General features: G+C 44.4%; 2 long non-coding RNA genes across 2 annotated transcripts in view; one reads left to right on the top strand and one right to left on the bottom strand.

Annotated features, from left to right (window-relative positions):
* The window catches only part of LOC311442002, a 64,907-nt gene extending 43,490 nt beyond the window's left edge, over nt 1–21,417 (bottom strand). The window contains exons 1-2 of the long non-coding RNA XR_014696395.1: nt 21,111–21,417; nt 10,410–11,422 (exon numbers count right to left, since the gene is read on the bottom strand). This is a non-coding gene — a long non-coding RNA (uncharacterized lncRNA). The remainder of the gene's footprint in view (nt 1–10,409; nt 11,423–21,110) is intronic.
* On the top strand, nt 8,644–13,258 carry LOC311442001. The gene is made up of 3 exons (XR_014696394.1): nt 8,644–8,752; nt 10,738–10,776; nt 11,897–13,258. It is a non-coding gene; the product is annotated as an uncharacterized lncRNA (long non-coding RNA).
* Nucleotides 21,418–21,850: the final 433 nt, after the last annotated feature.

The raw sequence follows: 21,850 nt of genomic DNA on the forward strand, positions 1-21,850 counted from the left end.
CTTGTGCTGTTTGAATTTGATTTACCCAGCAGCAGAAAAAAGTTCCATGTACAGATCCTTGCTACACTATCCAGACCACGAGCCTGCCTGCTCTTTGTATACCAATAGACTATAAAGTTAGAAAACGCATTATCTTGGAGGAAGGACGCTACACTGATGGGAATTACGGGGCTGGTTGTTTTTGAACTGCAATATGTGGCATTGTAATTCTGTGTCAGTGATTTAAATGCACTGATAGAGTTGGTGACAGCTTAAATGGCTCCAGCCCCCAGCCTTCCCTCACCCCTCCTCCCTGCCTGCAGTTCGTCTCTTACGGATGGAAGGCTGACAAGTTCTGTGCAGGAACAAAGGAGAGTGGGAGAATAGGTGGAGAGACCGGTAATTGTCTAGGGTGGGGTTTTTCTAGCCTGTTGTAAAATATGAGCAAATATGGAGGCATTCCACGTTCTTTTCTCATGCTGAAGTGCAACTAGCTGTGAATCCCATGAGAAGCTGATTGCACGGCCATGCACCCTATTGCCCCTGCCCTCCAAGGGGTGAGGGGGAACGAAGAGAAGGTGACTGAGCGGTCCCTAAAGGCTGCTTTCATCACCCTGTACCTGCTCTGTGGTGACGGGCTCCTGACAGCAGACAGTCATCTCTCTAAATCAATCATTTGCTTTCTTGTTCTTTATTCCCCTCCCACCTCCTGTTATTACGCAGCAGTGCCCAGCACACGGGCTGACAGAAGAGATCCTCGGATGCTGGCTTTCCTCTCCTGTATTTCTGAAGGTTAGCCAGGTGTGCTGCTCTTGTTCAGAGCCATCTGAGGGGACGTGACGGGCAACGAGGACCCTTAGGAAGGCTGACAGACAAAGTGGGCAGCTCCAAGTGCCGGTGACGAAAATGATCATTATTTCTCCAAGGTGTTTACAATGAAAACTGTCACAAACACCAAAGGGGTAAAAAGACAAGTCAAGGCTGGAAAAATACAGGCACTGTGCAGGACAGAACCCCACTGGGAAATAAGGCATCAAAGCAACTTGTTATCACTGCCACCCCTATTAATAACATCAGTGAGTTCAGGTACAACCTCAGCAACTCTGGAATGGTCTGAAAATACTGAGTGATGGATGGCACCGTACCACACTGCTGATTTACATTTGTTAGAAGCAAACATCCACAACTCACTGAGAGTAAATATGTGATGCTGTCATCCCTAACTGGTGGGAATAAAAAATGTATTACCCTGCTCTTTATCATGTGCCCTGACTCTATTTACACTTTCTCGCTCTCATGCATGCTGATATAGATATAATGGAAATGGAAAGGTAGGGAAAGGATATCCATCAGAGAGAGGAAAAGTCAAGTGACTCAGGTTGATTTTGTACCTTGAGTCAGTGGTAGGTGTGCTTCCTTGGGGTATTTAGATGTCAGTGCTTCAGGAGGTCACTGTGGTCCACTCCTAGACCAGTCACACACTCAACTTGTTTGTATTAGGCACAGGAAAATAAGGTCAACACACTCAACTTGTTTGTATTAGGCACATAGGAAAATAAGGTATCTTCTATAAGACAGGTACAGGACACCCATGATTTCCAAAGCCCAGATTCATCACATCCAACTTCAGCTACTTAAATTTGGCATCTGAAATAGAAACCTCACCATACAGAGTTCCCCCCATGTAACTGGAGAAAGAAACACCTCCAGAGTATAAAGCAGATCCTCAACAGCCTCTTGCTTTCCATGGACCCTAGAAAGAACCTGGGGCAATTACATTTCCAGTTGGAGCACCTTAGATAAGTACGTAATGTTAGGTAGGATGAATCTAGATCAGTATTCTCTAACTGTTCCCTGCAGGCTACCATCTTTCCATCACTTCTGACACCCAGATTCTCCCCCCTGGTTAGCCCACAGTACCAAAGTCCGCTGCTCATTTGCTATAAATACAAGTGAGCTCCTTCATGATCCTTAAGCTTGGGAGTAATTCTCCATACGCATCCAAAAAAGCACATTATCATTTTCTGTCATATTTTGTCTATTCAAAACCCAGGTTGTGAGGCAGGTTAGGTTGCTGGAATGGGGTGCCTGCTGGTGACTAACCCTGTACAGGGAAGAGTGGGCGGGCTGAGGACCTGTGCCCTTAGTGGAGGGGCAGCAACGACTGCCAGCGGAGGGAGGAAGGGCTCAGAGGCTGGGCTGAATGGCCACAGTGGCTGGGGACAGTTCTCGGCAGAGAATCACGTGGGGCTGAAGGAAGGAGCTGACACAGCTGACGCCGGATGCTTCTTCAGCATGGATGGGCCAGAGGCACGAGCTGCTGCAGACTGAGGGCTTGGCACCTGGTGTGTGGAGCAGGGTTGGACTCCGGCCAGCCCCTTCCCAGCCGTAGCTCTGGGGCAAGAAGAGCTGCACGAGAGAAGCTCTGCCAAACCACCTTAATGAAAAGACTGAAATTAGTGACACTCCCAGCTGCTTGTTTAAAATGACAATGTTTTTATTAGTGCTAAAATAGAATGGGAAAGAGAAGGAGTGTTGTGTAAAGTGTGTGCTGGCCTTTGTGCCTGCTGCTGGGGGTGTGATCAACAACACCAGCTGGCAGCTCTTTGGTTAAGAAAAAAAATAATACAGTCCTGGAGAATGCAATGTGAACAAGAGCAAGCAGAGCACTCAGCGCAGGAAAAACAGCTGGCGAGGGACCCAGGCTGTCAAGGCACAAATTACAGTCAAAGCCAATAAGAATTTCCTCCTAATTCACAGGAAGTTCTCCACATCATTCCAGCTTCCCCACGCACTCCTTCCTGGCCTCCCACCATCCTGCTTTTGGTATTGCAAAAGTGACATATACCTTTGGCACTGAAAATCTTGGGAGACATGCTGCCCGTGCTACCCAGACACCCCCTTCCCGGGAGTACAATCCTGGGGTGAGGAGTGATGAGTGGGCTCAGGCACGCATTGCAGGTTTGCAAGTGTGGTAGTTTGTGCAAGGCTTGGGACTATACTAGAGCTAATATCCTCATAAAACAGCTTGTAGAGCAGAAAACTGTAGATGGTCCTGTCCTGCAGACCTCCAGGCTCTCACTGAGCTCTGCCAATGTATTTCACACTCACAGCTCCATCCGCCGTGTCACAGAAATGTCCTGTGATCTGATGGAGCTCAGCTGATTTCATTCAGTCCTGCCCTGCAGCTTCCTGTTTTTCAGTCCTGCACCGCACAGATGATGCAAACCCAGTTCTTCCCTGCAACACCCTCAGGTGTTCTAGAAGTCAGTTTTATTTTGATCAAAGTCAGTCAGCTATGGCCAGGCTCTGCGGTGTGCTGTTTGCGGTACACCTGTACTAATGCATTCACTGCGTATTTATCACCAGATAGATGAGGATTTTTTTCCCTTTTATTTGAGACGCTAATTAAACTTACTTTACACAGGTATTGAGTGCATTCAAAGCCTTCTGTCATTCTCTCCTAAAGACCATCTTTGTTTCTTGAAGCCAACGAGGTGAGACAGAAGCAGGCCATAGGAAAAGATCATTAGCTTTAGAATGAACCCCTCCTCTGACACTGACCTACTCTATGACTTTGAGCGTCTTACGTTACCATGCGTGACAAATACCAATTAATTTGCTGCATACGCCACTAAGAAGTTGTTAGCATATCCTGTGATGAGAAATGGAATGCAAGAACTTTGAAAAAATGAGCTGGGAGGTCAGATGTGGGCTAGAGTGCCTACGTGCAGCCATAGGAGTACATTTACTGAGTGATAACTCAGACTTTGAAAGAAAAAAAGGTGAGCTTAAAAAATTAAATCAAGAAATAATTGTGCAGCCTTTAGCTCTAGATAATGGCAGCGTGAGAAGTGGGATAATTAAATGATTGATATGATTTCAGAAAGAAAACACGCTTTCTCTGGGCATGCACAAGGTTATCTGTGTCATTTAATTAACCTGCATGCAGGAGAGGAATTCTCTGCTGTTATCTCTTGATCCCAGTCCTGTGATGTCTGCTGGGGGTTATTTTTTTGTTTTTGTTTTTAGAACTATTTTTTTTCTTCCATAGGGATCAGCAAGAGCTGAAGAGATTGCTATAAAACAGAAGAAAAATATCTTTTGCAGATTCTTTAGAATGGTACTAACTGGGGAATGTTTTATACCAATTGTCTTGTGTGGTACACTGATGAGGCTGCTGCCTCAGTTCCTTTCCTGTTGTGGAGAAGCAACGTTTTTTTGCTACTTCAGCATTGCTGGTAAGGGGGAAGAGCAAGCTGTGCACGATTCTTCTAATCTCCATGATGTAAACAAGCGCAGGCTCTCCTACTGCCTCCTGCCTATTGACAGTGCTTCAGCCACCACTACACATGTACTTTTCCATGAATCTCCATGTTTTGCATTATCCATCCAGCTCCACAGTTCTTCCTCACCTGTCATCTTCCTATATCCCTTCCTTTTCTCCAGCACCAACCGTGAAGAGGGATCTGTGCTTCTTTCTGGAAGCAAGCTGTGCTTTTTCCTGCAGGTTGCACCTCTGTTCTCCAGCTACCCTTCTGTCAGGTTTTCATTTTATTTTTTCTTGACTCCCAGTATGCAGACAGAACTGTGCCTATTTACAGAGACAAATACAGGAGTCTCCAGGGAAAGAAGTGGGGAGCTGAGGAAAGGACTCTAACATGCAGGTCTGGGACACTGGCCAAAGCAGCAGTCTTCTAGTGAAGTACATCAAAATTCAGAATAGTCCCAGCCAAACCAGCTTGATGTCAGCCTCAGCAGAGATGCCAAGGAACACCTCAGCCATGAAGACTCAGCTCCCTTCAACCTCCCTTGTGCATCCCCTCAGCTGTAGGGTGGCACTGGACAATAGAAACCTGTCCCCACAGTATTTGCTCTGTACAAAATTCTCACCAGCCCAGTACTTAAATACAAGAAACACAGGAAGCTCAGGGAGAGCTGCAAGAGTGGAAGCTGCTTCTCCAGCCTTGCTTTCAAATTCCGTCTTTCTAAAATGCATCTCAAGCCGTGCATGCTACAAGCCTGCACTTCTTTTGAAGATGTCAAGTAGCAATATAAATCATGAGAGCGATGAGTCTATATATAGTAGACAGGCATGTATAGGGAGAAAGGGAGTAGAAGAAAGGGAGAAGATAGACAGATAGATGTGTGCTGTAGAAATGTTTCTTAGAAGCTTTTGACGGTGCTCTTCTATCCTTGTCAAGAAAAACAGGAATATGTCTGAAAGCTCATATATAAAAGACTCCATCTTCAGCTTTAAACTCATCTCTGTATCTTTCCATTAGGCTTCTACATAAAGACTCAAAGGCACAGTTTATTTTTATACCACCTAACATTGATGCACCAGCCATCTAAGCAAGCCACAGAAACCAAAGGTTGCTTCGGCAAAGCCTCATTCACACTGAAGGGAGCAGGAAATCTGTCTAAACGAAGTGATCTCTCCAATCTGGTCTTAATAACAAGGCAGTTCTGGACTGAGAAGGGGCAGGGAAGAGGGCTGTTAAGTTCACATTATGAATTTGTGTTCTTATTTTCAGATTTTGTGATGTCTAAGCTTGCTGATATTTATTTTGTACCAGCAAAGCAACAATGATGCAATTCTACTGGACCTGGTCACTAATGCTGTGAAGAATGGCAGTACTAAAAGCAGTATTCAATGTTAAAAAAATTACATTTGATACTATATGGTGCACATTCATTCTGGAAACTCTTCCTTCATTCATCAAATGACAAATTTAAATCAGGTTAGTGGAACGGTTATCATCCTTACCTGACTGCAGTCATTTGACCCTTAACACATTAGGCAGAAAACTGCAGTGCTTCAGTAGCTGATTCACAAGCACATCAAGCATCTATGCCTTGGAGGCAGCAGTTTCAGAGAAGAAGGAAAGAAAGCCAGGGGAAGTAACCATTTAAAGTTGTCTGATCTTCATCTAGCATCACAATTCTGTCAGAGCCTTCAGGAAACTTCCTTGCTGAGAGCCCTCAGGCCTGGGACAACCTCCAAGAGGCCAGAAAGCAGATGCAGTATCTGGAAAGAACAGGCACTTGCAGAGTTGCTGAGCAGTTTTTAATGGAGAGTGGGGCAGCTCCAAGGCACCGTATATTGTATCTATTGAAAAGACCAGGCTTTTCTCTAGAAAAGCATAACCTTAAGTTATGGACAGGAAACTACACAACATTTTTTTGCAAGGGCACGTAGCAAGCCAGTAGCAGCGTCTGGGTTAAAATTCAAGCCTCCTAAGTCCAAGTTCCTTCTAATAGAGAACACACTGCTTGTAATCTAAGGGTAGTGCAAACATCCAGTTGATAAGGTTTTTACAACAGCGATGACAAAGTGGAAAATATAATCTCTTCGATATGCTGCTTTGTGGCCAGGAGAGGATTCTGTTGTATTTTTTTATTATTTTTTATTTTTTAACCAGAAAGATTAGGCTGTCTCCTCTGGAATAATAAAATAAAATAAAATAAAATAAAATAAAATAAAATAAAATAAAATAAAATAAAATAAAATAAAATAAAATAAAATAAAATAAAATAAAATAAAATAAAATAAAATAAAATAAAATAAAAATAAAAAAAGAGGACAAATCATGTGAGCTCTGTCCACACACCAGACACAACATCTGACCTCCCTGTCCCCTTCCTGGGCCTATGAGAACAACAGGATTTGTATGGGACGCACGATTTGAGGCAAGCACAGGGGTGCTGCCAGCAGTCAACACTGTACATCATGACAGGGACTCATCACAACTGTCAACCCTGAGTTAGTCCTGCTGGGTCAGGCTCCTGATGGAGAACAGAGCAAGCCTGAGGGGTGGTGATTTTGCTGTAGCAGTCCTAATGTAAATACGACAAAAAGTCCTAAATGACTATGGAAGAATGGTCCTTGTGGAGCCTTCCCCCATCCTGGCAATCCTGCCTAGAGACCAGTGGCTGCCCTTTCCCTTTCTCCTTTGAGAAGGACTGTCCAAAGCATGAAATGACAGACTAAGGTCAAGAACTTTGCAGAGCCAAACAAGACCATAGGATTATTTTCAAAACTCATTCAAGAATACAACTTCTGGACTTTCTAGGGGTGACATCTACAGATAAAATCATTATCTGCCCTGGAGAACAGCAGTCAAGAAAAGGATTTTCAAGGAAGTGTATACAAGCTACACAGGCACATTTCACTGCAATGAGATCCTGGATTCCAGTCCACATGTTCCCAAGGGCTATTTATTCCTTTAAAAAGAACAGTTAGTCAAAACTAGGAGCCTGCAGAAAGGAAGAAAAATCAGAGATACAATCATCTCTCCTGCAGTTGCTTATATTTACAAGAATAAAGTCCTGAATGTTAAAGGATGGGAGGATTCAGAAAAACAATGCTGAGGAAAAATCTTCACCCAACTCTCAGCTGAGACGTGGGATTTTCAGCAGGGCTTCCTCGGACTGCACACCCCAAAATCAGCACGCCACCTCGTTTTCTCTGAGACCTCACTGAAGAACTTCAAATGTGTTTGTCAGCACACAGACCTGCCACAGTGCAGGAGGGACAAAAAGAAGGTGTGCTGCAAGGGAAGGAGATGCAGGTTCAATGGCAGCAGCATTATGAGGAGGCCAAATGAGTGACACACACTGCAACCTGACATTTGTTCAGTGCAGTGTTTTAGGGAAACAACAGACATCGGTTTAGCCAAGGGGACGAGTCTGTCACAGACGAGGCTCCTCGAAGAGCCTGGATCAGGTGGAGGCACTCACTGCAGAGTGCCTCTGAGGAAAAAGGCCGGAGTCTGGCTGCTTCACGGCGTATTTCTGAGTCACTACAATGCTGAAGAAATAAAGAAAAAAAAAAGAAGAAGAAAAAAAAAAGGAAACAGCAAAATATTTTGCACTAATTTGGAGAGGGAGGGGTAGTAAACATTTCTCGGTTCTGTCCCTGCTTCTGCTCCCTGCTTGGCATGCCCACCACACATGTTCGAGTGCCATCGGCAAGCTGAGGGAGGCTGAAACCGCCCCCTCCAACCACCAGCACTTACTCACTCAAGCTTGCAGAGTCAGCAGTGCTAAGAAAGCAGCTAGAGAGGAGCATGTGACAATGAAATGAAAGTTAATTTGCTGCAATGTGATATTTTACCAGAAGAAAATAACAGAGCAAGGCCCCAGCTTTGGGACTATTACCCAGAAGCCCTTGTGCTGACAGCCATGACAGAGCGCCGGCCTCCACGGCCTGCCTTACGGTGACACTTGCCATGCTAAGTGCTGATTAGAATTAAAATGGAAACGACATCCTGCGTGCATTGCTCTGCCATTAATCTTGACGCCCAACGTTTTATGTTGACAGTGGGCTTTTGCGGGGGGAGCCCGAAGAGACACGTTTTGTTTTTGTTTGTTTGTTTGTTCTTCAGCTATTATAGAAGCATATGTGGTTCTGAACAGGAGAATAACAGTGAATTACAAGCCTCTCTGTATCTCAGACAGGAGACAAGATCTTTGTACTGCCACTCATGGGACACTGAGAGCCCAGCTTCACAAAATACTTCCACGACTGTGCTTGCAGGAAATTTTTGCGGCAACTTGATGTAACATTACTGTGAGTTTAGTCAAATATTTGATGCAGGTGCCTGCAAATCAAGTGCCTGCCTTACGCTGTTACTGACTGAACCATAATTGTGTGCACACGTGATGCTCACAAAAACAGCATGGTTAATTAGAATATGAAACCTAAGAGACAAGATTCTTCCTGATTTCAGTGGGGTGGCTGAAAGGAGAAGCTCATCTTCAGGAAAAGGTATGTGTTCAACAGCACATTGTTCCAAGCCTGTGGAAGGGCAGATTCACTGAATATCCTTGGGTCCCTGGAAAATGCTACAGCAATGACACAAGCCCTGTTAACTCCTTTTCACAGTGCCCACCCACTGATTTACAACTAAGCCCCAAAGTCCATCCAAGAGCAGATCCTCTCTTCGCTGGTCTACTTCCTTCCTGAAGGGAGGTTGTGTTCAAAGTCACCTTCCAGGGATAACACCATAAAAAAACATTTGGGGAGGAACAGATATTTTACAAGCTCAGAAATCCCTTAGTGAAGAGGTTATCTATCATCCACTACTAAACTGGAGTAGCTAAAACTCATCCAGGTTTAGATTAAGGCCTGTGTCTGATCTGCTTACACAGCAAAAGGCAACAAACCTAATGCACTGCTATTGCATGAAGAAGAAATCTAAGTGCTAGGTGCTATGCCCTTCTAGCCAAGCTGAGCTTTCAATCCCATGAGCAGAAGCCTGGTGGGATGGCTCCATCAGTCTCCACCAGTGCAGAGGTGCCAGCTCACACCCCAGCAGCTCTCCTGTGCTCCACTGGGATGTGGTGAGATGGTTATGGTAGCCCTGCTTGCTCTTGCCAGCAGATCAGATTCAGAAATATATTTAGACCCACGCTTTACTTTACCTATTCTCATTCATGCAGTATGATGATTTAGGTATCCAGGTAGAAGATCACACAGACGTTGTTTGCTACATCATGGCTGAATTTAAGAATGAAGTGTATCTATCCGGGAAAGTTCTATTAAAATTTCCAGGACCCACCTTAACTCTGCCCCATGGCCCTGGTTTCTCTTTCTACAGAAGTATTCCCACCCTGGCTCCAGGCATGATGGATAGCTTCCCACTCCCTTATCTCATCCCTACAACACTAAGACATAACGTGGGGTTTGGAGGGGAGGGAAGAAGATGCCTGTAGTGTCTGTAAAGTTGAAGATAACGTTTAAGCTTTGTTACACCGACGAGACTGCATTAAGCTCCCACGACCTTGAGCAAGAGCTGCAGCTTGGGTTCCTCTCCTAAAGACTTTAATAAAGTGAAAAATTGTTTCAATACAAAATGTGATATTGGGACATTGTTCGTGCATATATTGAGCTTAAGTCAAATATTCTGTGTCCTCAAATCCGACTGATTAATAATTAGAAACAGAAATTCTGTCTTTACTCTAATGTGTTTAGGAAAACTGATGGATTTAATTTTTTTTATCAGCCAAAAGTAAGAAAATGTAATCTTTCTTAAAGTATCTAATACAACAATGCAGAATAATTAGTTTCTATGAAACAGGCATAATAGGACAGAATAATAAATCACTTTCTGTTTTGTATCTGTCTGTCTGATGGAGGAGAGATTTACTATACAGTATAGCGCATGATGCTGTAGGAAGTATCAGGCAATAGAAGAAATCTATAAGGGGATAAGGTATTTCCAGCTGTGCATTATAAAGCAGTGTTTCATCTTGTGACAAAGCTTCAGGGATATGTCCAAGGAATTATCACACAAAAACTAGCCCCCCCTTAGGATTACAATTTGCCAAAATATGTTGGCCCCTAAAGCTCTGAATCTGTATCTGCCATGGCAGCCCTCCTATTTATTTCAATAGACCCGTGCACTTATGGAGTTATACTTTACCCTTTTCTTCCATCTGTGTTGGTGTCTTAGAAACACTAATGAACCAAGTGGGCCTGTTCCATGCCTTTCTCACTTGGGCAGCGTAATCCACACTTTGTATCTGGATAAGCCAAGGTACAGGGAGATATATTGTCATGGCCAAGGCCATGTGACAGGTAGCTGCCTGAGCTTAGATCAGAATCGGGTTCACTGCCAACAGATTTAACCCAAATCCCTCTTAATTAAATTGCAAGGAATAACTCACAGATCTCAGGAGGAAGTGGGATACTCCAGCAGCTACAGCTCTGTTTTACTTGTCCTACGTCCTAGTTTTACTTGCTTTTCTCAGGCTTCCTTTTGGGAAAGGAACCAGAATGAAAGCATGGAGGTTGGTATCTTGACTCTTCTCCTGGTGTATTCGTAAGGTGTCCAAAACAGACTTGGTGCTGGGCATTATCGCCCTGTGCTCATCACCTGCTGCTAGGAGAAAATCTCTGCTGATTCCACTTTGACTTGGCTCCAGGGACGTAATTTAGTCTGACTCGTTTTACAGCAAGGGATTTTATTCTGATTTACTTTGCCAAACCACACCAGAAGCTGTCTCTGTGGGTTTAGTCAATACTTGCACAAAGACCATTTTTTTAAAATCTTGTCTTCCACTCCCCTTCTTTGTAATTCTCTTGAGACCAAAAAGATGGTGGAAAAGACAAGAAATTGGAAAAGTACCTTTGATTAGGTCCTGTTTGGAGGCAGTCCCACAGAGAAAGTGATCTGCAATACAGTCAGATGTAAGGAGCTGAGCTGTTGCATTCAAATGCCAATTTGACTCAGTTCATATGGAAAGTCCGCGAGTCTTGCTGACTCCAATTCTTGCTGACTGCTCTGGGGCACAGGTCATGGTACATTTATTTTTTGCTTTGTGATGGTAGATGGTCTCCATTTCTTACAGTTCTTACAGGCTGGCATCTGAGAACCCTTCCATTTCATGAGGTTTTAGTGCGCTCTATGTGATCAGTGGTGATGCTCAGGAAGCTCTAAAAGAAAAATGACAACATCAGTTATACCTTTGCTTTTACACCACAATACATTTGCAGATTCTTTAAGAAACAATATGCAGGCAAGAATGACTTTACCTAGAACTGGTATGAAACTCACTCTGTGGTGAAACATGACATCTGTATAGCAGTACATACTAGCAAGACACAACAGTTCAGGACTAGAAAGAAATGAGCCACCTTACCCAAACTATAGTGTGATTTGAAGTAGACATACTTCACAGCATACCCATGTATACACTGCTATAAAAATAATTACAGAAGCGTTATCTCTTCGCTATAAGACATCTCTCCAGTAATAGATGGCCCTCTATTTTCTATTCAATACAGAATCACTCCAGCATGTGGAGTATAGGATTAGTATTCCTACATTATTACCCCCAATTACCCCATATTGCACTATTTCCCCCTCCGTTTTGGTATGCTCCAGACCAAACCTTTCCCATTTTCTAGGTCATCTGGGATTTACAGCCGCAAGGGATACACTCACTACAAACAGCACTAGTGATCATCATCAACAGGTTGCCTCTACAAATAGCCAGCACAGTAATGTAATCATAAGACCTCTGTCAACAAACTATCACTTACTTCAGAATGCCACAAAGGGAAAGGAGAATGGGAACTGTGCAACGATCATACCACCTAGGAACAAATACCTTTGCTAGGTTAGGGTACAACACCCCCCTCTGTTGGATAAAAACGATGGATGAACTGTGTGTCAAAGGTGCTGTACACGCTGGACACTGTGCAACAGCAAGTTGGAGCTTTATTTGTGCTGCCCCCCTGCAACTCGTGGTATACAGCATCTTCACAGCTTTCCAGTGCCCAAGAGAGTAGGGATTTACTTGTAACCTGTTTTATGGTATTAAAATCACAAAATGCAGTGGTTGGGATAGGTTTTTCAGAATGTCTCCTTCACTTTGAAAGACTCCCAGCTTAGTTTTCTTCCTCTGTCCCAATGGGGGACACTTCTGGCCCAGTCTTGGACCTGATTACTCTTTTAGCTGTTCCCAGCTCTTGGTAACGATGCTCAAGTTGTCACAATCAGTGTCACAGGAAAATTACCACATAACATGTATGACAAGTCACACCTACATTGCACAAAAGGCAAAATTATGCAGTAATGTGTCAAATGGATCGTATTCGTGTATCACCCAACACATACAGTTCATAAAAACTGACATCTCTTCAGCAGTCAAAGGAAATGATAAATTACAGAGCATGCAGGCTGAAGAATTGCCAGGCATGTAAGAGGAGCTAGCCTATTCTCACGACACAAAACCAGTGCCTGCCTTCCTCCACAAAATCTATACACCCGTGTAAAAGCCTTGATACTGGTGAAGATAACATTGAAACCAGATGCCAGAAATATTGACTTTCTGTGTTGTGCCAGGCTATAAACATCCCAGAGAATATATCCAAGCGGCCACATTTGCAGGTTGTCCCTCCCTCCCCCTTTGGATACCAACCTGCTCTGGTGTCTCTGAGCAATTCCCCAGTGAAGTGGAACCGCTCAGAGAGGCAGACAGGCGGGCTGGGGAGGACGATGACTGCTGAGGGTACAAGCCTGGGACTTTAGAGTGCCAGATCCAACCCTCTCCTCTACCACTGACATTTTGCATTCTTTGGGAGAAGTCATCTAGTCTCTCTCTGCCTCAGTTCTCCCTCTGTTAAGTGAAACAGCAAGACTGTCCTGACAAATGAAGTATTATAAGTACGTTAAACACTGCAAGTGCTCATATGTTCTATCCTACATGGATGTGATCTAGGTTAAGCACCTTAGACAGCCCAATAAAAGCTTTGCTAAGCATCTGATTAAAACAATAAGTAGTCCTCCATGGATTTCAGCAGGCAGTGGTTAAAACCCTGCCAAAGAATGGGTGGTGTCACCATTGTCAGCACAGTGAATAACTGGTTGCTGCTAGGCTTCTCATTTGCATTTTGCCCTTCCCGTAACATAGCTTAAAATGTAAGGACGGTCTCAGTCACTGACAGCTTTAAACACAGAACGAGGTAGTTACATCAAGAAAGCAAAATAACAAGCTGTAAGTGGCAAACTGAGGAAAGACGGTACTAGGCTGGGACAGTGGCGGCCTGAGTTCAGTTCTCATCTCATTCACAGATTTGCTGCATGATCTTAGGTGAGACATTTAGTTTCTGTATACACCAGCTACTCATCTGCAAATTGAGGATGAATAATCATTCCTTTGCCCTTGCTTTCTATTTAAAGTGTAAGCTCCCAGGGGCTGAGGATTCCACTTATTGTTGACAGCTCTACATCAGCCATGAAATGCTTCTCTGAATTGCAGAAAACTGCATTATAAATGCAGAACATCACAGATTTGTAAACAATCTAGCCTGGGTCCAGAACTGCCACGTGCACTGAGCACAGACCACAAGCTCTGCTGGGCCCAGTCTCAGGCTCAGTAGTTGAGGCACAGCATTGCGTTAAGAAAGCAAGCTCACTTCAGCAGCAGATTGCCCCGGTATGTTTGTGTAGAGCTGTGCAGAGTGAAATGAGATCCCCCTGATACAGATGTACTTGAGAGCACGGTGGAGCAATGCTGACGCCAGCTCTGTGACAGTCAGCTTATATCTGGAAGCAAAGGTATTATTTCAAATGTATGGAGTGTTGTAGCCCTCTCCTGCTCCTCACAGTGGGGATGTGATTGCACACGTGTAGAGCCAGCCTTGATCCCAGTCAGGACATCCTGGAAGTCTCAAAGAAAATATAATGACAACAGAGAATGCTCCCCCCTGGGGTTAATCCTAGTTTGATGACAGCGCGGAGACAGACGCCATCCAAGTACCATGTTCTCACTCTTCTCTCTCCAGGAAACTCCCTTCCAGATCCCTCTCCTCTCTAAGGAGGAGGTAGCAGCGCCCAAGTAAGGTGTGTTTGTTCGAGACCATGTGTAAGCACGGAGCTCTGCCTGCACAGTGGGTTCAGGAAGATTAGGCCCACCTACTTCCTTGTGATGGGCTGCATGAAAAGCAAGTAACTGAAGCTTGAAACACATCCTGTGTGATCAGAGGGTTGATCATCAGCATCAAGCCATTCCTATTCCTCTACTGTGGGATATGCAAGAACAAAGAAATGGCTCCTGTGGGTGGGCTTAATTTTTTAACATGTTACCATGTGGTTCTTGCTCCAAATTTTGGGTGTTTATCTTTGTAATGTCTATTGCAAACACTGTAATTTTCCAGCAGCCAGCTACATTGAAGGCAAAAGCACTAATAATGTGACATCATTATTTTTGTTCCATAGCAACATCCCCCCACACCCCTTACACAACAGGTTATAAGTCTGTAAAACTCTGCATTTTACAGTGCTATAAAACTCCTCCAGCTGTTATAAATATATCGTTTTAAGCACTTGCATTTAAAAAAAAAAAAAAAAATGAAACAAAAATACCACTGAAAAGTTCAATGCTTTTTCTTCTCTGCATTCAATTGCGTTAACTTTTTCCCTGCTGGTCTCCCAGACCCACCGCTGGGCTGGCAGATTTCCACAGAAACCAGTGGAACATTCAGATGCATGCGGGCTGCTTGTTGGTACAAAAACATCTATTTTACCATGAGAGATGTCCAGTGGCAGTGAACTTTTACTAAAAGGATGCATCTGCTTTGTTTGCCAACATGGCAGGTGCACGCTATCTAGTTGGATCCGGGGCGATGAGCAGGGGATTTGTAGAGACTGAACCCATCTGGTGCTGCAAGCTGGGACGAGGCAGTCACTGGTATAGCTGCTCCCTGCCTGCAGGTGTAAGGGCTGCTGCTGCCACTGTTGGCTATAATTGCACCTCAATGCCCTATTCAGCCTCTCATTGATGCACTTTATTCCGCTGGGAATCTTTCATTTAGTCAGTTGTTAGGGCACCTATAGGTGGGGCAGGGCAGGGGAAGAGGCAGCAGTGCTGCAGTTCCAGGGACTGGGAAGAGCTTGCCCTGAGACCGTGTCCTCACTTGGCAATCTCCGTGTTTTCAGTGATGTTTGTATTAAGAGAGATCTGTGCTCTTCTATTTTGGGTGTGTCAGTTCAAGCAGTGCCTATAAAACAGTGAATTAGATCTGCACTATTTGAAACCAGTGAAAGTTTTGCCACCAATTTAAATATGGTACAGACACTTCTTCCATGGATTCTCTTTTTTGAGCCAAAAAAAAAGAGAAATATCTCAGCCTCAGCTTATGCATTCAGTAGAAACAGATGCTAACTGTAGTCCTCAATCATCAGTGCCTCCCATAGTGAGGAAAATCTAGTCCCTGGAAGAATGCTGACTGTTGTTGCTTCTACTTGAGCTGAAACTCTCCAGAGCAAGGTTTGTCTCAGTCTGCACAGTGATGCACCTGGAGCCCTGATCTCACCTTAGACCTAAGGTGCTGCTGGAACATAAATATAAACTATATTAAATAATCACATGCGTCTTCTGCCACCTGTCACCTCAGACATTGCTCTAAGCTTGGACCCCCATTTTACTGGGCTGTGGATTTTACAGGCACTGATGAGGCTCTTGATTTTTTCCTTTTTATGCACATTATTATTATTTATATTTTCTTTGCCTGTGCTTGAAGCCATCATGACAGTGTATTGGGTAATGACAGGATAATTATTTGTTTTATCGATTATAAATCATTCTGCATCTCGGTGTGATTTGTAACATTTAAAATACTTTCTCCTTTTCTCTCATTCCCCTGCTGTGGGGGCAGTTAAGCAGATTAAAAGCCCACTGGCTATGAGCAATCCGATTAACAATAACAACAACAAAAACAAAAAGTTTGTAAATGAATAAGTCCTTACACCATTTCTTTGATGATTCCCTATTCAGAGGTTCAAGCTACAAAGAAAGTAAAAAGTATGAAGCAGTGAGCCTCGTGAAAAAATGATAGTGTAGGAATAGTGAGGAAGAGGAAAGAAGAGATGCTGCTGAAGGGCTTTTTCTTTCAAGTTCAGATTTTGCCATTAAGATGTTGTGCTAACATACCAGGATGCCAACGTTACATCACTGAGTCAGAACAGGCAGCTGCAGCTCGCTGGTGCTCGAGTTGCCGCCTAAGGGCAGGTAATGCCCTACCGTGGGCAATGTTCTTCAGCAGATTCACCAGAGCAGCTGATGGAGGCAGAGCTCATCCTCAGAGCAGCCCACTGTGACATGGCTTCCTCGTCCCACAACAGAGAGAAGGCTAAGGCTATCCATCACAACTGCTCTTTCAGCTAGCCATTCACTTTCTGCATGCTGTACCGAGATACTTGTATTTGTGCATGCAGCTAATGTTCTAGATGTTTTATCTGCAGTTTACCCAATGGGTACTTACTCAACCACCAAATAACCCCTCCAACTTCCTACGTACACATTTTTACCCCACTCCTCCAGAAAAAGCATCAGGCACCATTATAAAGACAGTACGGTATTGACACCAAGAATTTTCATGCCTTTATACCTGAAATTACAGCAATTTTCTCTGTAGAACCAGGATTTTCAGCAGCAAGATATAAGTAGATGTCAGCATGTCATAAGCACCCTGCTATTCACATGCTGCTAAACTGTATGAGGTATCCCCGTGGAAAGGAGAAGGGGATCACAGTACAATAGGCATATAATCATTGGAATAGGGGGTGCTTGCCTGATTCCTACCTGGAAATACCTGAAGAGACAGGAATTGGCTCGTTTACATTCTTGAAAAATCACAAGGATGTTCTGGGGCTGTTGAGGAAACCACTAAGAAATGAGGAAGGAACTGAACAGGATCCTTATCCAGTGTAATCTTTATCTGTGTGTTATCAAGAGTTACTCTCTGGAATATCTATTTGTCCTTTCAGCAAAAGTTTAAGAGAGGATTGGAGAGGGAAGAGAGTTAAGTTGCCCTCTGGCCATTTTTTGCAGGCGAACCACAAGACGGAGAAAATAATGCAGAAAAGTGAGGCAGTGGAAAGCTCCTAGGAAGAGCCCTTCCTCCACCTGGTATTGCCGTGTGAACGATGGGGTTGGGGCTGGGAGGCTCTTGAGCTGGTTCCTCTCTGCAGGTTTGTCTATAGCACAATCAGGAATGTGATTGCAGCACACAGTGGCACCCTTCAGCTAGTTCAAATTTCGACAGCATAGATAGCAAGAGCAGTGCTGACACGGAAGCACAGCATTTCCTACTTGTTAAAATAGGAGCCTTCAGTGAAAAGCCTGTGTTGTGCCCCCATTTTGACTGCTGTCTGGTTGAAGACTTCTTGGTTACACCTATGCATCACTGTCAAATGGCAAGGAAAAGGCTCTGCATGGGTCCTATATATTCACAGCACAGATAGGAAAAGAAAAAAAAATAAAGAAAACAAACAAACAAACAAACAAAAGAAAACAAACAACAAGAAAACAAACAAAACAAAAACAAACAAACTAACAAAAAACTATTACTATGCTCATTTGACCTACCAGGCTGTGCCATCATGGCATGCCAAAAAGTACATCTTGGTTCATTGTGAACATAGCTCATATAACTCCCAATCCTCCATGCTCATGATGGACATCTCCTCACATGGGTTTACTTGACAGCTTTTTGTGAAGCCTTTCTTCCTCTCTAGAGCACATGATCAAGATCAGCCCTGATTTTTCATGGTTTTACATTCAAAATTAAGTTCTCTTTTTCAAGGTTCACCTTTTCTGCCGTGAGACACAGGCATGATGATCAAGAAATCCAAACTAAGAGTGCCTGTCAGAAGATTTTCTCTAAAATACAGAATTACTCTACAGCAATCAATAACGCACTACAGTAAACCGAAGCCTGGAGTGGAAATTCCCCTAGCTAAAATTCAGCTTACCATCAGCTCAGATGCCATCACTGGAGGACTGCACAATATACATCAGAGAAGAAACTATTTAGTTGTCATTACACCACTTGCATCAGTCTCTTGTTGCCTTTGAAAATTCCAACCTGTTAAACATTTCCTGCCCACCATCTGTTTCCCTCTCCTTGCCCAGGAATTAAGAAGAGAAAGGACAAAAAATGTTTTGCAAATTCTACAGAACAGACATTTGCAAAATCTGCCTGTTGCGTAGATGTAATGCTTCCCAGCACAGTGATCTGATGCCATCATATGGGAAGAATCACTGGAGGTAAGGGTCTCAAGCGTACAAGGTGCTCCGATTTATTCACTTGGTTACTTAGACCAATATCAAAGTCATCTTCAGAATCAGCACAAATCAAGCCCTGTTGGTTTGAACTCAGTGGAAGGGAAATTTCAGTCCCTTGAATGGTTTCATAATGCATCAGGGCACATCAGAAGCGAAGGAAACAGTCTGGCAGAATTGCATTAATTTTCATGAACCCAGCAGCCCTAGAAAATCATGAAAACTGCAACATAATGAAAGCCTGGAAGGGAAAAACCTGCCCTCTTCTTCACTGCTGGAGAATCTGAATACGGATTCCATCAAAGGAGAGAGTCTGAGAAACCACAGCAGGAATAAAAATTAACCCTTTGGCTCATGAGACTGCAGGGTTGCAGAGTCACCATTCTCCTGGTTACTGGTCTGCCAAAAGAGATAAACTCCTGTGTGAGGGCTGGCCATCTCTATGCAATTAGACCTTAGCACTCTGCATGACACAGTGAACTGCTGCCAGATGGAATTAAGGAAGACATTTTCTTCTATCTTCACAGTATTCATCATCTGCCCTTATTTCTCAGGGTCTGTCTCACTGATTTTAGTGGGAACAGGATGCATGTGTTAGATGGATAATGTCCTAGACGGACAAGTGATGCTCCCACCAAAACAAAAAAAAATACATAGCTCCTTGCTCTTATGTGAAGTGACAAAAATCAACCCCACATGCAGACCCTTGCCAGCTTGTGTAAATGGGCTAAGTGTTTCAGATACTTCAATCTCAAGCATTTTATTCAGAAGTTGCATCCCTAAATGCAAGTAGTAGAAACCGACTACACAGCGCTCTTACTGAATAGAAGAATAACTGAAATTCTGAAGACTATCTTAATACGTAGCAGTTATATATCAACCACTTCATACTACTGTATTGTGATGAAAAACATGCCAGGGAATATAAACTTAGACACGTTCTGTGGGGCCTACAAAGGTACCTTGGTTTCTATCCTGTTTTTGCTGGTTGTGAAGCAGACAGCTATTAACTAACAGCAGTTGCTCTTCCGGGAGCTTTGCTGACATCATCTCCAATGCCAGGGAACAAACAAAGCTCTTTTTGCTGGGTAAAAGCACAACATGCATCGAGGTTGTTGTTGTTAAACAAAAATAACTAAGCTAATTTCAGCTTCATTTAAAAGCATGGGAAATAATCATTGCTCACTGAATGGGAAAAGACAAAATCGGTACAGAGAGAAATCATTTGCAGGGTCATGAGAGACTTCTACAAGCAATGAGTATTGAAACTATTTTTAATATTACCCAACAGTGCCCTTTAAATATCTCCTGCCCCACAGTACAAGGTTTTGGGAATCCTTCAATTTAAAGAATCTCTCTATATTAATATTACTTCCATTTTCTCCCCTTTGTCTCTTAGATGATAAACATTCACAGTTAAACAAGATCATTACTTATAAAGACTTGCTTGATCAAGTGACTTATTCTCCTCAAAATGTTTTAGCCTTGGAAACCCATTCAGAATGGCAAATCATCTCTGTGCTAGATGCTGTACTTTTACGCAGTAAGGGACATCCCTGATTTAATTGGTACTGTAAAAGTTTTGCAGATGCGTGAGGCAGAAAAATGAATAGATTTACTCCAGCTTATCTAGTGTGCCAAACAGGGAGAAAGGGATTTTAGCCACAGTCTTCTGAGCTACTGTCCAATGCTTTAACCACAAAACCATTGTTTTGAAGAGACTTTGATCATAACCACACTGGAACAAACCCAGAATTACTTTACTGTTCCCAGTACAGCATCCCTGGAGATGCCAGTGTAACCCTAAATACCATTCTGCTCAGAATGATCTATCTCCTAATGACCACAGCCAACCTCATCCATTTCCGTCCTGGTCGTGGCATTCCCCATACACTGACCTCCAAATCAGCTCAGGAGCAGAGTGCTGGGCCCGCTCGCTGCCCGCCTTGCACACAGAAGCACCTCTCAGGGACAGACGCTGGACCTGAGCTCCTGGTGTGGACGTGGCCTCCTTTGGGCTCCCACCAGTGCTGCAAGGCAAGGGTCAGACCCAGATGCTCAGATAGGACAGAACAGAGCGTGGCTGACCCAAACCCTCCAGCAGGACAGAACAGAGCGTGGCCTTGGCTGCCTGAGCAACAGGGACAGCCTAGGGCAGGGCAGGGCTGAGAGACTTTTCTACAAGGTCTAACAGGGAACCCTCCCCATACCATCTAGGGGGATTATTCTCCCATTTCCAACAGCAGAGCAGATGACACTAACCCTCACGAGGGGCAGCCTGCTCTCATTTGTCCCCTCAGGGAGAACGCGGCCCCTTCTCCCTCCAGAAGCCTCGACCAGGACTCCCCGGCCTGTGTGAGGAGGACGCAGGGCTGCCCCTGCAGAGCCCACCTCCAGCCATGTTCACTCCCTCAGCCCTGACCCTTCTTACTCCTGCTCTGCCATAGCAGTAACCAAGCCTGGCGATTCCCCTACTACCTCTGCAGTCTCCCTCCCCTCTGCCCTTTTCCCAGGTGGTTGAAACTCGGTCACTGTCCCATGCAGTGCCTTACCTCATGCTCCTCACGGCCTCAGCGTTTCCCCTCTTCCTTCTCTGGGATCCCGGTCTCTTGCTGCAAGGCCTGGACACCCACCCAGGTCCCCAGGCCCTTGCTGCATGGCCCGGAGCTGCTAGCCAAGCACTGAGGCAAGGAAAGAGCTGGGAGATGGCCAGAGTTGGGCCGAGGGCATGAAGTGGGGATCAGCAGCAGCTCTATGAGGGGTCAGGGTGCTGGTGGCCCCCTCCCGGCTTGCCCCTGGAGCACTAATGCAGGCAGCGCTGGTGCTGTTGTGGGTGGTGGCAGTGGGGTGCAACTTTTGGGAAGCCACCCATTGCCCCTTCATGAGCTGGGGTACAGGAGCAGCTCCTCTCCCAGCCCACACAGCTCCCCTGGCAAAGCTGTTGGTTCCTGAGGTTGGGGGGGGGGGGGAGAAACCCTGCACCAGCCAGGCCCACACAGCCTGCAGTGTGAGGGGATGGATAAATGTGAAATAAAGAGGTACAGGTGAGGCATGAGAGGTGCTGGGGAGAGAGCATGAGGGTGGGAAGCCAGAGAGCGAGGAGGAATCTGTCAGAGAGTGATGGGGCGCGCAGCGAGAGCGAGCACTAAATGCACAGAGTGGGTGTCAGGGAGGAATTGACCATGTGTTTATATAATCTTATGCAAATTGATGTATATTTATGCAAATGTGTGTTAAGTAGATTCTACTGATGCTCTGGTTTCAAATATTGGTAGGTATGCACTAATACATA

This window comes from Aythya ferina (genome assembly GCF_964211825.1).
Source record: "Aythya ferina genome assembly, chromosome: 10".
Lineage (NCBI taxonomy): Eukaryota > Metazoa > Chordata > Aves > Anseriformes > Anatidae > Aythya > Aythya ferina.